The 16,295-nt window shown below is 34.5% G+C and overlaps 1 long non-coding RNA gene across 1 annotated transcript; it reads right to left on the bottom strand.

The window, feature by feature from the left end:
• Positions 1-10,643: 10,643 nt before the first annotated feature.
• On the bottom strand, positions 10,644-16,274 carry LOC149806191 (uncharacterized). The gene is made up of 3 exons (XR_016415096.1): positions 13,019-16,274; positions 12,654-12,831; positions 10,644-12,432 (listed from the first exon to the last, which is right to left on the bottom strand). It is a non-coding gene; the product is annotated as an uncharacterized LOC149806191 (long non-coding RNA).
• Positions 16,275-16,295: the final 21 nt, after the last annotated feature.

Raw genomic sequence — 16,295 nt, 5'->3', positions numbered from 1 at the left:
TAAGGAAGGGTAATTTGTTCTACGGCAGTGTCATTTTATTTTACCCACAGTGGGTGATTATGAAATGTTGAAATTGGTAAATAGTATTTAAAAAAATCAATGTAATTTTGTACAATTGATATTGTGAATAGTAATATTGTATTGCAGATAGAATATATTCCATTTGAAATGGTAATTTTACAATTTTATAACGGTTAAATGTTACAATATATTTTGTAATAATTTATTGCAAATAAAATATTTTTGATTTTCTAACACCCAAGGACATGCTTTTTTACTAATTTTATAACACCCAAGGACATGCTTTTTTTTCCTGACTTTATTTTGTAATAATTTATTGCAAATAAAATATTTTTGATTTTCTAACACCCAAGGACATGCTTTTCTACTAATTTTCTAACACCCAAGGACATGCTTTTTTTCCCTGACTTTATAAAACCCAAGGACATGCCTTTTTACTGATTTTCTAACACCTAAGGACATGCTTTTTTATACAGATTCTCTAACACCAAAGGACATGCTTTTTTTAATACTGATTTTCTAACACCCAAGGATATTCTTTTTTACTGACTTTTGTAAAACCCAATGACATGCTTTTTTTAATACTGATTTTCTAACAGCCAAGGACATGCTTTTTTTACTATTTTCTAACAGCAAAGGACATATTTTTTTACTGATTTTCACCCAAGGACATTCTTTTTTAAAACTGATTTTTTAACACCCAAGGACATGCTTTTTAAAACTGATTTTCTAACACCTGAGAAGAGCCTTATTGCTGACATTCATAAAACCCAAGAACAGGCATTTTTTGTTGATTTTATAAAACCCAAAGACATGGCTTTTTGCTGACTTTATAAAACCCAAAGACATGCTCTTTTGTTGATTTTATAAACCCCAGTGATGGGGCTTGTTGCTGACTTTATAAAACCCAAAGACAGGCTGTTTTGTTGATTTTATAAAACCCAAAGATGACTTTTTACTGACTTTATAAAACCCAAGGATAGGCTTTTTTTGTGGCTGACTTTATAAAACCCAAGGACATGCCCTTTAGTTGATTTTATAAAACCTAAAGACAGTGCTTTTTGCTGACTTTATAAAACCCAAGGACAGTTTTTTTTACTCGCTTATAAAACCCAAGGACATGCTGTTTAGTTCATTGTATAAAACCCAAAGACAGGGCTTTTTGTTGATTTTATAAATCCAAGGACGGGGCCCCGAGTGGCCGAGTGGTCTAAAGCGCTCTTCGTTACGGATCACTGCCATCTCACCTCTGTCTGCGGCGGTTCGAGTCTAAGATTCAGCCAATGTGGGCATGTGAGAAAGCCTGCCAGTAGCTTCTCGTGGGTCGGTGGTTCTTTCCGGGGTTTTCCGGGTTCTTCCTCCACCATTAATACTGGCCGCCATGTATAGCCTATCGTGCTGAAAAATGGCGTTAAACCCCACAACAACAACAACAACAATAAATCCAAGGACAGGCTTTTTTGCTGATTTTATAAAACTGAAAGACATGGCTTTTTTGCTCTTTATGAAGATAGACAAGCCTCTTTTGATGGCTTCTTTTACCCATTATTATGATAAGTACAGAATTCACTAATTCACTAGGCTGTTGCCTATCAAGCCTGTTCTGAAACTTCATGGTATCCCATTCATGTCTTCTAAAACTTCATGGTAGTCCATTCATGTCTTCTAAAACTTCATGGTAGCCCATTCGTGTCTTCCAAAACTTCATGGTATCCCATTCATGTCTTCTGAAACTTCATGGTAGCCCATTCGTGTCTTCTAAAACTTCATGGTAGCCCATTCATGTCTTCTAAAACTTCATGGTAGTCCATTCATGTCTTCTGAAACTTCATGGTAGCCCATTCGTGTCTTCTAAAACTTCATGGTATCCCATTCATGTCTTCTAAAACTTCATGGTAGCCCATTCATGTCTTCTAAAACTTAATGGTAGTCCATTCATGTCTTCTAAAACTTCATGGTATCCCATTCATGTCTTCTAAAACTTCATGGTATCCCATTCATGTCTTCTAAAACTTCATGGTAGCCCATTCATGTCTTCTGAAACTTCATGGTAGTCCATTCATGTCTTCTAAAACTTCATGGTAGCCCATTCGTGTCTTCTAAAACTTCATGGTAGCCCATTCGTGTCTTCTGAAACTTCATGGTAGCCCATTCATGTCTTCTAAAACTTCATGGTAGTCCATTCATGTCTTCTGAAACTTCATGGTAGCCCATTCGTGTCTTCTAAAACTTCATGGTATCCCATTCATGTCTTCTAAAACTTCATGGTAGCCCATTCGTGTCTTCTAAAACTTCATGGTAGTCCATTCATGTCTTCTAAAACTTCATGGTAGCCCATTCATGTCTTCTAAAACTTCATGGTATCCCATTCATGTCTTCTAAAACTTCATGGTAGTCCATTCATGTCTTCTAAAACTTCATGGTAGCCCATTCATGTCTTCTAAAACTTCATGGTAGTCCATTCATATCTTCTAAAACTTCATGGTAGCCCATTCATGTCTTCTGAAACTTCATGGTAGTCCATTCATGTCTTCTGAAACTTCATGGTAGCCCATTCGTGTCTTCTAAAACTTCATGGTATCCCATTCATGTCTTCTAAAACTTCATGGTAGCCCATTCATGTCTTCTGAAACTTCATGGTATCCCATTCATGTCTTCTAAAACTTCATGGTAGCCCATTCGTGTCTTCTAAAACTTCATGGTAGCCCATTCGTGTCTTCTAAAACTTCATGGTAGCCCATTCGTGTCTTCTGAAACTTCATGGTATCCCATTCATGTCATCTCAGACTTCATGGTATCCTATTCATGTCTTCTGAAAATTCATGGTAGCCCAATCATGTCTTCTAAAACTTCATGGTATCCCATTCATATCATCTCAGACTTCATGGTATCCTATTCATGTCTTCTGAAAATTCATGGTAGCCCAATCATGTCTTAAGTTAAATGTATTTATGCCAGTTTTCATCCATGCTCCATGAACATGTATCTAAATTTTATTTATAAATGTACCATGTTAATTGTTAATAGGATAATTGTTCTGTCTTAAACATTTTTTAAACTTAATTTTAATTAGTCTAAAATTTTGACCTTTTTACACACATACACTTGTAAAGTAGATTTATTTTCTTCTTGAGATTCTAATGCTGCTAAAACATTTTCTCTTTTGATTTTACCAATAGAAAAAGTAGTTGGATTTCTGAATTAGCTGAGTGTAAACATATTATGCTTCTGTAGGACTGTAGGAATAAAGTGTACCTTGTTGATTTGAAATAGCTTTCTATCAGTCAAGGTACAAGTAATAAGGGCAGCAACCTAATATCATCCATCAGCCAAGGTACAAGTAATAAGGGCAGCAACCTAATATCCATCAGCCAAGGTATAAGTAATAAGGGAAGCAACCTAATATAATCCATCAGCCAAGGTAAAAGTAAAAAGGAAGCAACTTAATATGATCCATTAGCCTGGGTATGAGTATTAAGGACAGCAACCTAATATCATCCATCAGCCAAGGTACAAGTAATAAGGGAAGCAACCTAATATCATCCATCAGCCAAGGTACAAGTAATAAGGGAAGCAACCTAATATAATCCATCAGCCAAGGTAAAAGTAAAAAGGAAGCAACTTAATATGATCCATTAGCCTGGGTATGGGTAATAAGGGCAGCAGCCTAATATGATCCATCAGCCAAGGTACAAGTAAAAAGGGCAGCAACCTAATATCATCCATCAGCCAAGGTACAAGTAATAAGGGAAGCAACTTAATATAATCCTTCAGCCAAGGTAAAAGTAAAAAGGGAAGCAACTTAATATGATCCATTAGCCTGGGTATGAGTAATAAGGGCAGCAGCCTAATATGATCCATCAGCCAAGGTAAAAGTAAAAAGGAAGCAACTTAATATGATCCATTAGCCTGGGTATGAGTATTAAGGGCAGCAACCTAATATCATCCATCAACCAAGGTACAAGTAATAAGGGAAGCAAGCTAATATCCATCAGCCAAGGTACAAGTAATAAGGGAAGCAACCTAATATCATCCATCAGCCAAGGTACAATAAGGGAAGCAACCTAATATAATCCATCAGCCAAGGTAAACGTAAAAAGGAAGCAACTTAATATGATCCATTAGCCTGGGTATGAGTAATAAGGGCAGCAGCCTAATATGATCCATCAGCCAAGGTACAAGTAATAAGGGAAGCAACTTAATATGATCCATTAACCTGGGTATGAGTAATAAGGGCAGCAGCCTAATATGATCCATCAGCCAAGGTAAAAGTAAAAAGGGCAGCAACCTAATATGATCCATTAGCCTGGGTATGAGTAATAAGGGCAGCAGCCTAATATGATCCATCAGCCAAGGTAAAAGTAAAAAGGGCAGCAACCTAATATGATCCATCAGCCAAGGTAAAAGTAAAAAGGGAAGCAACTTAGTATGATCCATCAGCCAAGGTACAAGTAATAAGGGCAGCAACCTAATATGATCCATCAGCCAAGGTACAGTACAAGTAATAAGGGCAGCAACCTAATATGATCCATCAGCCAAGGTAAAGTACAAGTAATAAGGGCAGCAACCTAATATGATCCATCAGCCAAGGTACAGTACAAGTAATAAGGGCAGCAACCTAATATGATCCAACAGCCAAGGTACAGTACAAGTAATAAGGGCAGCAACCTAATATGATCCATTAGCCAGGGTACAGTACAAGTAATAAGGGCAGCAACCTATTATGATGCATCAGCCAAGGTACAATACAAGTAATAAGGGCAGCAACCTAATATGATTCATCAGCCAAGGTACAGTACAAGTAATAAGGGCAGCAACCTAATATGATCCATCATCCAAGGTACAGTACAAGTAATAAGGGAAGCAGCCTAATATGATAATATGAGCCATCAGCCTGGGAATGAGTAATAAGGGAAACAACCGTACAATTCTTGCTTTGTACGTAGCTGCATTATTGTCACCAACCTATTGGAACCTTGCTACTAAATAAACTGGTATTTTTGTGGCATCATAGCAAATCCTTATGAAATTTTTCACATGTTCTAAACCAGCTTCTACTATACTCAAACCCACAAAACTCTCTCCCACCCCAAACCAGGAATCCAAAACTTCTTATGTGAAATCCACCAGTTGGGGTTCATCTATTTAGTACTTATGCAAGAATCTGGCAAAGCTTGACCCCTCCCTGTACACATGTATACTTTTTACACACACACACACCTGCATATGTATGCTTGACACAGCCTTTCCCAAATTCTATAGAATGACCTATATTTAATCCATGCAGAAGCCATAAAAGATTAATAACATTAATGTGTAATAAAACAGATAGTCTACCGATATTGAAAATCAGGCTGCATCAAAGATATAAGCTGTGTAACTTTAAACAGTTTGTCTAGTGTCTGCTAAATTTCAAATGCCGTCTGAACCCAGTCGAACAGCTAGCTTGTTACATATTAGACAAATTATTATCAAGGTTTAACCCCCTTCCTGTTTCTTATCAGTACATAACATTATCAGAAGACCCTCCCCATAAGCAAGCGTATGCATTTGGGTTACCCCCCTCCATGTGTACATACTAAATGGATGGCCCCTTAAATGTTTTGCCTTTCTGTGATTGACTGCATATTTACAGTTTACTTATAGAGTATTTTAAAATGTCATAACTGAAGGTCTGGTTATCCAACTTAGAACCCTTCCAATACACCTGCCAGATGGAAACATAATGTGGCAACACTGTTGCAGATGGTTACCTGAAAGTGAATTTCTACCTTGCAGAAGATGTAATGAATAGGTGAAGCATGGTATGTGCTTGGATCAGCTCAACATGAATAGCAACAATTCCTACTTTTATTCATCACTGACAGTTTACTTCATGATGAAATTATTCTTGAAATACTGTAATAATATTTTTGCTGATTATTCAGATTTTCGGTAAACATCAAGAAATTTAGGAAACTTTATCTCCAATTTTCATGATCCACTGTTCATTTTTGGTGTGATAGTAATTTCAAAGGCTGATATCATGGATTTAATAAACATTTTATTGTTTCACAGTGGATTTATTTTTATTTCTGCGTTATTATGACACTTGTTATTTTCCATGGGATATTGATCTATAACATACTTTCACTGGTGTACCAATTTGCTCGTTTAATTTAAATTCATAACGCACTTCTTACGTTGTTTCCAAAAATGTGAATTTGACTAATGGTATTCACTATCTTTTTGCATTGTGCATTGTGGTAAGCACTTGTTTGTTTTCTTTATTTTCTCTAGTTCATTGCAGATATGTCATTCAGGTGCAAACATTTCCTTGCTTTAAGGTCATGGAAGATAACCATGAAACGTGCCGGGCATGCACAAAATACCCTTCATTGCACACATGTAGACTGCATGCAATGTGGGCTGAGGATGTTTGAGCTAATCGTTTGAAATGTTAGTTGAAAAGGTGCAGTAAGCGCACAATATTTTAAGTATTCATGCTAACTCTGAAGGAGTCCTGGGTGGCGCAGTGGTTTAAGGTGCTTGCTTTTACCGATCATCTCACCTCTGTCCACTTGGGTTTGAGTCTCTGCTTAACCAACATGGATATGTGAGAAAGCTTATCAGTAGCTTCCTGTGGGTTGGTGGTTCTTCCTAGGATTTTTTGTGGGCTCTTTTTCCACCAAATACACTGGCCACCATGTGTTGACAAATGGCGTTAAACTCAGAAAACCAAACCAAACCTAATTCTGAATCATTGGCCAGTTTCATACAGGACGTGTCAATGATGCCTCCACCCCAGCTGCCAATGAATCAGTTTAGCTCTCTGAAATTTATTATATGATCTAGTAGCTTTGAGATCGTCTCAGAATGGTTTACAGTGCCTTGATTAACATTTCCTATAACCAGCAAACCACCATGTCCAGCCAGTCAGTTGTATCAATGATAACTAATTTTACCTCGTACATCAAAGATTGCAGAAATTACCAGATGTTTTAGAGAAAATTTGTGACCATGGTACATGTAATTCTAAAGTAGCAAAATGAGATTCAAAAAATAAATAAAGCTTTGAAAATAAATATGATATAGTTAGACAGCTGAGATGAGCACTAAGTTTGAACCGCTGAGATGTACATCTTGTTACAACTCTCTGATCATAAAATTAGCAAAACTAACAAGTTTTGTATAACTTAACAAATAATGCAATTATCAAAGTTATAAAACACAATGTAAGAGAACTTCACAAATAGTATGAATTAATAAAAATAATTCTAAAAAGTCCTATTCAAGTCCAAAAGAATAAAATGCTCTGAAAGTTCCTTTTCCAGATTCTCTAATATTTCTGAAGTTTGCAGAATATTTCAACCAAAGAAACTATAATCCAGTTGCACGCCATCATTTAAATCCAAGACTATCTATGACCACATACTCCTTGAACATATATATATATATATATATATATATATATATATATATATATATATATATATATATATATATATATATATATATATATATATATATATATATATTTATGGCAGAGCTGTTTCTGTTTACCATGAGTGTTAATGATATAATTTAAGTAACTTTTATTTTAACTGTATTGGAACCATAATATCTAGAATGATGGGCAAGAGAGAGAGAACATTATCAATAAAGAAAAGTTCTTTACTTTGAGGTTTTGTCCTGTCTTAATTTCCTTTTTGAGTGTGTAGACTGAAGATTATTTCTTGCTACAATCATAGATACAATCAAGAAGTTTAGTCATTGAAAATCTACTGTTAAAGGTTTCTCTTTTTTAACAACTTCATTGATCCATGGACAATATGTCTAAAAAGCTGGTTCAAAAGAACTAAAACTAGCCATCTGACAAGTATGACAAGATCCACAGTATCTGGAAACATCACTTTTAATATTCAGCCAATAAATTGATTTAAGATCTTGTGATAAAGTTTATTGACTCCTAAATGACCAGCTAAGGGAGCATCATGAGCTAAACTGAGAATATCTTGTCAATACAACTTAGTTACAATAATTTATCATCACTGACCACTCATCACCAGCAGGCACCTAGGGTAGTCTCCATTTTCTCTTATGAACCCCCATTTTAACAAAATAGTTGGTACCTTTGCTAAATGATCTTTGCCAGTAGCTTTCTGAAACAAGCAGGAGATCTTGAGATCTGTTCGATGACAATTGATTGTCGTTTGTCACCCTGATTAGCAATGAGAGAATGAATAGGAAAAGGAGGAACACAATGACCATTAAATTTACATTGATCAATACCATGAACAAAAGTGGTCATAAAAAGCTAACCAGCAGATGTCAACTAAAGCAATAATTCCTGATCAATATCGTGCTCAAGAGCTCTTTTAAAAACTAATAGCAATCATAAATAGCGTGCCCCATTTATTGCAATGCGTACACATACAAAGAGACAAGGATTTCTGATCAGTCTTATCAAAAATTTGATTCTTTTATGTTGTACCAGATTGAAATTTGGAAGTACTCTCATGAAATTGAGATGGTTTCTTATTAAGTACTGATGAAAGGAAGACTTATTTACATATGAAACTTTATGAGGCGAGGAATTGTCCGCTGTACGAGACACATTTCCCAAGGTCCAGTGCTCTCTTTTTCTTTTACATATAACCTAATATTTTTGTTATCATCAAAAACTAAACATTCATCAGAGGAGTACATTCTCCTTGCTACATTCAATTCTTTTAATCTAAATTACATTTCCCTTTCTTTTTTCTGAATTTCCATCTCTCTTTTTGTATTTGCAATTTCATTTGCATCTTTCTTCATTTTGCTTTTGCATCTGCAATTGCTGCTCTTCCTTTCTCTTTCTTCCTTCTCTATTTGCATTTCTTTTTTTCCTTTCCTCTTTCTTAATTTGAATTTGAATATCTCTTTCTTCATTTTGATTTTGGATTTCCATCATTTCTTTTTGAAGCTGATATTTCTTTAATTCTATTTCCGTCTGTTTTTTTTTTAAAAATAATTCTTTGAATTTCATTTAAGAGCTAAATACAGACTTACTAATTAATTCCAAAGCACTTGCATCAAAATTTCTTTTCCTGCCAAATACCTGACCAAAATATTTTTAATTTCCTGTTTTAACAAAGAAGATTTTACATCTGAAATAGAACAGAGGCTGGCAAGGTCCAGCAACTCATCTTTCCTTAAGAACTCCATCCTGGGTTGGATTGAAAACAAAACTCTCCACTCTAAATGACTTTATGAAAGATTGCTGGTTTCACTACATAAAATTAAAAAAACAGGGACAAAGAAATTTCTGAAACAAAATGAATTTTAATTTACACAAATCAATGAAAAATTTTATGAAATTTTTCTAAAATTCATATCCTGGATGAGCCCCCTATTTCTGTTAGGACTCAGTGGTCATAACCTGAGTAAAGAAAGAAGCAAACCCAACACATTCTGTAAAAATTAAATAATGTAATTATCAAAGTTATAAAATAAAAATGTAAGAGTAACCTACAGTATTATGAACTGAAACCAAATTAATCCTACAAAAGTTCTATTAAAGTTCAAAACAATAGAATATTCCAAATGAATTTCAGATTCTGGTTTGCCAACAGTCCTGATGTATCTAAATGGAATTGTCCAGAACTCTTGAATAATTCACAATAGTCCTATAATAATATTTTAGTCCAATGAGCACTTTGTAATTCCAGGAACAATCCAAACAAATGTTTCCTCTCAAATAAAAACTAAGCATAACATTAAACATGCATGATGTTACAACAAGAATATATGACTGACTAAAATTGTCCAGCTCCATGCACTTATATACAAGCATGAGAAGTAGAAATGTATTTTGTTCCTACTAGCTACATGACATGTTGCAAATAACCACCTCATAAAAGAACCCACCTAACATAACCTATCCAGTGGAAAATATCTTAATTCTTCTAAGAACCCACTTGACCCCACCAAAGTCAGTAGTATATACACTCATACATCCAGAATGACTCTATAGTCAAATGAGAATTAACTACTATATTGATATGCAAGTTGGGGGCCCCGAGTGGTCTAAAGCACTCACTGTTCTGGATCACTGCCAGCTCAGCTCTGTCTGCGTGGGTCGAGTTGCAGGCTTGGCTAATGTGGATACATGAGAAAGCCTGCCAGTAGCCTCTTGTGGGTTGGTGGTTCTTCCCAGGGATTTCCAGGGTTCTTCCTCCACCAGTTATACTGGCCGCCATATATAGCCTATCTTGTGCTGAAAAATGTTGTTAAACCCTACAACAACAACAACGACATGCAAGTGTGTCTGCTATGTACAAGTGCATATTATACTACCAATTTGTACCATCACTTTTTGGTGATGTGTGCTTAGTCATGATGGTATATGGTCCTGGGTTCGAATCATCAAATCTGCATGTATATATATATATATATATATATATATATATATATATATATATATATATATGCACTCCCCAACTCACATAATATGCGACATACATAAACTTCGACATACGCACCCTTTCCCAAAAGGCCCAGCATACATTAGACCAACAAGTAGGTCTCCACTTTTTTTTTAGCTGTCAGATAAAAAATGCAGAGACCTACTTGTTGGTCTACAGTGTACATGTATTAAATTTTCGAGTTAGAAGAATTTTCTTTCGCTACTACCCTTTCTCTTCTGAAAGGTAATTACAGTTGGCTATTGAACAATGTGGCCCAAAGACAATTCTGTCCAACTTGGACTGAAAATAAGACAATTCGGTTCAACTTGGACTGAAAATAAGACAATTTGGCCCAACTTGGACTGAAAATAAGACAATTTGGCCCAACTTGAACTGAAAATAAGACAATTCGGCCCAACTTGGATTAAAAATAAGACAATTTGGCCCAACTCGAAAGATAATTCGGCCCAATTTGGACTGAAAATAAGACAATTTGGTCCAACTTGAAAGACAATTTGGCCCAACTCGAAAGACAATTCAGTCCAACTTTATAATTACAACTGACAATATTTTTAACAAGTATTTATTTTTTAAAGGAATTACTCAGTAAGAAATACTCAGTAATTTATAACTTATATATGCATAAGTTAAGAAAGACAAAATATTTTTGGACAAGTCTTATATAATTTGTTTTTCACCATATAGTTCAAATTCTTGGTAAATGTATTATTTTTTTATTTTGGGATATAATGAGTGTGATATATGAAATAAAGGGAGGGCACCTTTTCCTTTCTAGTACTTATTTTGTTTGTCAAAGTGAGAACGAATACAATAATTAGTTAATACCTGTGAATGTGTGCACTGGTTTGAGAACACCATTTCATTCCCAATTTAATTAGTTTGTAAAATAGAATATGCTGAGAATAAAATTAGAAACATTTGTTGAATTAGATAAATGTTTTTTGAAGTTATAAAGGTTTGGAGCTTTTGGATATCTTTAGGAAAAGCGTCCCAAAGACAAATATTACATGGGAGAAAGGATGTCTGAAATAAGAGAAGTATAGTAGAGGTGGATGTGATACTTTGGGAGTTTCATAGACAAAAATGAGATGCATCATATCTCCTGTGGAAGAAGGTCAATTTTGTTAGGCACCTGGTATTTATAACTAAATACAATATGCATAATCTCTTCTTACTTCCTTGTGTAAGAGTTTCTACATAAAAAGACTCTCTATAGCAATTAATGGGTGCAGCTTCCAATTTAATTTTTTTTTCAAATCTGCCTGTATAGCAATTGTTCCAGACTTTAGAAACATATTCTAAAATGCAATGTATGTATGAATAGTGTATATATATATATATATATATATATATATATATATATATATATATATATATATATATATATATATATATATATATATATATATAATTTGACCAAAGGAATAGTTTGATCAATGATTCTAAAACATAACTCAGTTTTTCAACTTCGTGGTCCATAGATGCTTCCACACATTCTTAGAAGACAGTTGACACTGATATCCTTATTTGTGTACTTCCTCCAAATCCTAAAAAAGTTTTCCATGCATGGTATAGATCTGCTTAGTTTGGTGTCTTGTCGATTTTCCTTCCAATACCATCTTTACTCAGATGGTATCATTTGGGCTTCTTTGTATAGTAGAGTAAGCATAAGATAAAACTGAAGGTCGCTTTTATGCACTTTGCAAGTCAATTGACTGTGCCAGCCCTCCATGTCAATGTTTGTTCGTACTGTTTTTCCAAAGACATTCTATGTGGATATGGGTCTAATTGTACTGGATATCCACCTGCCACTAATATACGTCATCCATTCCTCTAACGTGATGGTTCTGACCTTTACTTTTAATTATTCAAAAGCTGCGGGGATATGTTTGGATGGCAGAAAGGGCAAATCAATCACCTTTCTACAAAATTTGAAAACAGCATCCCGCTGGTTGTATGCCATCTACAAATACACAATATATACATATTAGCCTTCAAAATGATGATGAGATCATTAACATAATAAGGAAAATTTTACAAATGAACACTGTGAACCATCTTATCTCTAGGTTCAAATAGTGAAGAACTGAAAAAAATATAAATGAAGACTTAATGTGTCACAAATCGACTAAATATGAAAAATAGACTATAACAGTGGTATATAAAAAATAGAACATTATTTACCTGAATACCTTTTCCTGAATTTTTCACCACACAGCCTGGCCCCAGTGGAAGGCACATCCACTTATATGTGGATTATCGAAAACCAAGCAGAGTGCCTTCCATATACATGTACCAAGTCTGTTACAAATGAATTGACTGATGGTTCTTTGGGTAAAAGTTGAAGTAGAACCTGGAGCACCTAATAATAGAACATTATGTAAATTGATTTTAATATCGAGAAAAGAATATATAGCGAACAGAGAACATTTAAAATGTGAACACAATTTTTTTTCTTCATATGTTGCAGAATGAAGACATTGTAAAGTTACTCTCGTTTTTATTGACAGTGAATATTATCAAAAGTAGTGAGCAAAATAATAAACTACCTTCTTGTAATCTTGTTCTTGCCAGACACCATGATGAACACTAGTGGTACTTGCTTCATATTTTCTCCGGACTTCAATAAACTGTGAACCGTTAGTAACTGATAAAAAGGTTTCTTCACAATCTTGAAGGTACCATCGATGTACCATGTTTTAGCCTTGTTCAGGAGTTCCAGCTGGTAATCAGTAACAAACATTAAGTGGCGCTTGTCTTTGCAGATTACGTCTTGTCTGAAGAAGGGCTCTGTAGTTGCATTTGACAAGTAGTCTTTGTCGAGCTGAAAACTGAAAATCAACAACACCTTCTTAAGAACACATATTTAGTATGAATCAAACATAACATAGAAATAACTTTTTCAGTATAAGGTTCCGATTGTATTTGTCGTGTAATATTTAATAGAGAAAAATAATGAGTTATGTAACGCCATTTATGTACCTCGAATGACAATCGTATACTCATTATTTCCACTATGAAAACAAAGTCATATGGACAGCATTCTTTTGCATACCAGGGCCCAGCAACGTGGAATGAATTGCCCACAGAACTTAGACACAAAGACAGTGATCACATTCAAGAGGGCTCTCAAAATTCACTTATTCGACTGCAAGAACAAACTTAAAGACCTAATAATGTTTCCTACCTGAAATATTCTCAGCATGTTTTTATTTTTTTTAATGTTTTTCTAATTTGGTGTTGTTTGTTTTTGTAATAATATTATTATGTTTCTTATCTTATAGGTGTTGTCTAATGTTGTAAAGCGCTTAGAGCTTCTAAAGATTAGGCGCTATACAAAGTCCTCATTATTATTATTATGACAAGTCTGATGGGACTGTAGGTCTTTCTCTTTCTCTATATCTGTTACAGTTTCAAATCATGTTGTTGGTGGGTCTTGATGCTTCCGGTTGTTCAACATCTGTGTGCTCCTGAATCCGCAATCTACAATCATCTGGGCAGGATCAAACAAATCATGTACAGCTTTGACTCTCAGCTGAAAAAAGAATTTGATACATTTATGCAGCACTATAAGCCTTGAATTCAACTCAATATACATAATTACAACAATACTTATGAAAATTTAGTATTATGCATTATTCATATAGCGAAGTTTACAACAGAGCTGAACTCATGTAGAACAGATTTTAAGTTTGCAGATATATCATGTTTATGTATTATTATCGCGTCATCCTGTTGTTACTAGTTTGCCAATAAATGTATGTAATATAATTAAATTCTACCTCCTGTCAGTACACCAGGTTTAGCAGCATGTAAATGTGTCTGGTGAAGAACAATGAATGAGTAACCCTGCTGTCAGGTAATGACAGGACAGGCAGTGATCTTGTTGTGGATGCTGCAACGCCATTCTGTATTTACCTGTACATCAATAAACAAATGCACTTGGTTTTGCGTAACAAAGATTTTCAATGGGAGCATTGATTTTGAAAAATTTAAATACTTGTTTCTTCATTCACTCAGTTCAGGTACAAGTATGATTAATCATTATAGGGAGTATTTACTTCATTATTCTTTATGTTGTTGATCAAATGAGTCTGCTATAATCAATTTTCCTGGGACCAACTGAGTGTTGGAAAATTGGTATATATAAAATGGTGTAATTTGTAATTTGTTTCTATTAACAATATGTATGTCTGTTTGGAAGAAAAAATAACAAAACAACATATATACTTTTCTTGCCCTTCTTCATGTAGTTGAATCAAAGACCTATTCATTATATCAAAGGTAGAATTATCAACGGGGTGTACTGGTTCAGTGCTTTTGTTTGGTATGTTGAAAGATGATGCAAGGTTTTCTATAAAGGTGCTCCCCTCTTGTTTTCAAGATTTTTATTTTTTAATTTCAATTCATTCTTTAATCAGCAACTTGCACACTGAGAAGTACCAAGGAACAAACAAACAGTTTATGCTCTATTGCAGGGGTCTCAAATGTGTGTACAATAAACCTAGAATTCATTTTAACTTATACTGAGCTCAAGCATCGGCGGTTTATTGATGTCATCTGCTGGGTCGCTCTCTTTTCTTCTTATGGGCCAAATGCATGGACTGCAGATGACAATCAACCTACCCAACTTTTACACATTTAAAGAAAACAAATATGTATTATGATGATGTTATTGATAACAAAAGTCACAATATAGTTTAGTCCCAAAATTAAGTCATATATATATCAAAATTATGTGTGTGTGTGTGTGTGTATCAAAGTATGACCATTTTATTTTAAAGAATATCTAGATAGTTTAGTTTGTTCAAATTTGTTCATTTTTTGCCCTAAAACCTATTCTATTTTACAACCTATAAAAATAGTCAAAAACATTTGGTCCAACTTAATTATATATATCTTACATAGTATCTACTTGTTGTTTGAGGAAAGAGAACTTAATACAACTATCACAAAGTTGGGCCGAATTGTCTTTCAAGCTGAGGTGAATTGTCCAAATTTCATCCCAAGTCAGGCCTTATTATCTTGGGTCTCACTGGATAGTTTGGTATTTTGACACCTCCCTAATTTTTAAGGTAGAAAGCATGAACCTAATTATGATAAGCCTAGTATTTATAAATTCACATAGATTCTGTAATAATTTAATGTGGTTTAGATTTACTTTGAGTTAGGCTTGAAAATGGGTTGGCTTGTTTGGTGACTCATGCCTGTCACAGTTAGACTAGCACTGGAGATCAAATGCGTAACTTTGGCTGCAAATGAACAACCATCTTGGCTTATGTATTTACCTATGTCTGCTGCAGAGGTATATATAAAAATTGAGATGGTTGAGAGGTGATAAAAAGTATGCTAATTTGTATTAGTACTAGTGAACTTTATTCATGCATAAGGCACATACTGGTTCTTTTAGCTGCCTTGTCACAGGAAATTATTCAATAAAGCTCTTTGCTGTCAAAAATGAATGCAAATTAAAGAGGGGTTGGTGGCAGTGTTGGTTCATTATAAAAGCCACCAGTTGTATAAGGAATTAACATGATTGCCGCACTCAAAATCTCACATGCATGCTTTCAACAAAAATCATTAGTTTGTTTTTATTTGTCTCTTCAGTGTAAAATTATTCTTATTTTTCTGCAATAAGTCATATTTTGTTGGATGAAAATTCACCAGATAAACTGTCCAGTGAGACCTTGGGCCGAATTGTCTATAAGCCACTACAGTTACCGTAGAATTCAACACCACTTTTATAAATACAACAATATGTAGTTTGAGTCTGGTCATGTTGAACTATATTTGTCTCTATTTGACTCTCTTAGCAGAGGGGCTGTA

This window comes from Sinohyriopsis cumingii, chromosome 2 (assembly GCF_028554795.1).
Source record: "Sinohyriopsis cumingii isolate HCF-2022 chromosome 2, ASM2855479v2, whole genome shotgun sequence".
Taxonomy (NCBI): Eukaryota; Metazoa; Mollusca; class Bivalvia; order Unionida; family Unionidae; genus Sinohyriopsis; species Sinohyriopsis cumingii.
This window is presented reverse-complemented; position numbering and strand designations above follow the sequence as displayed.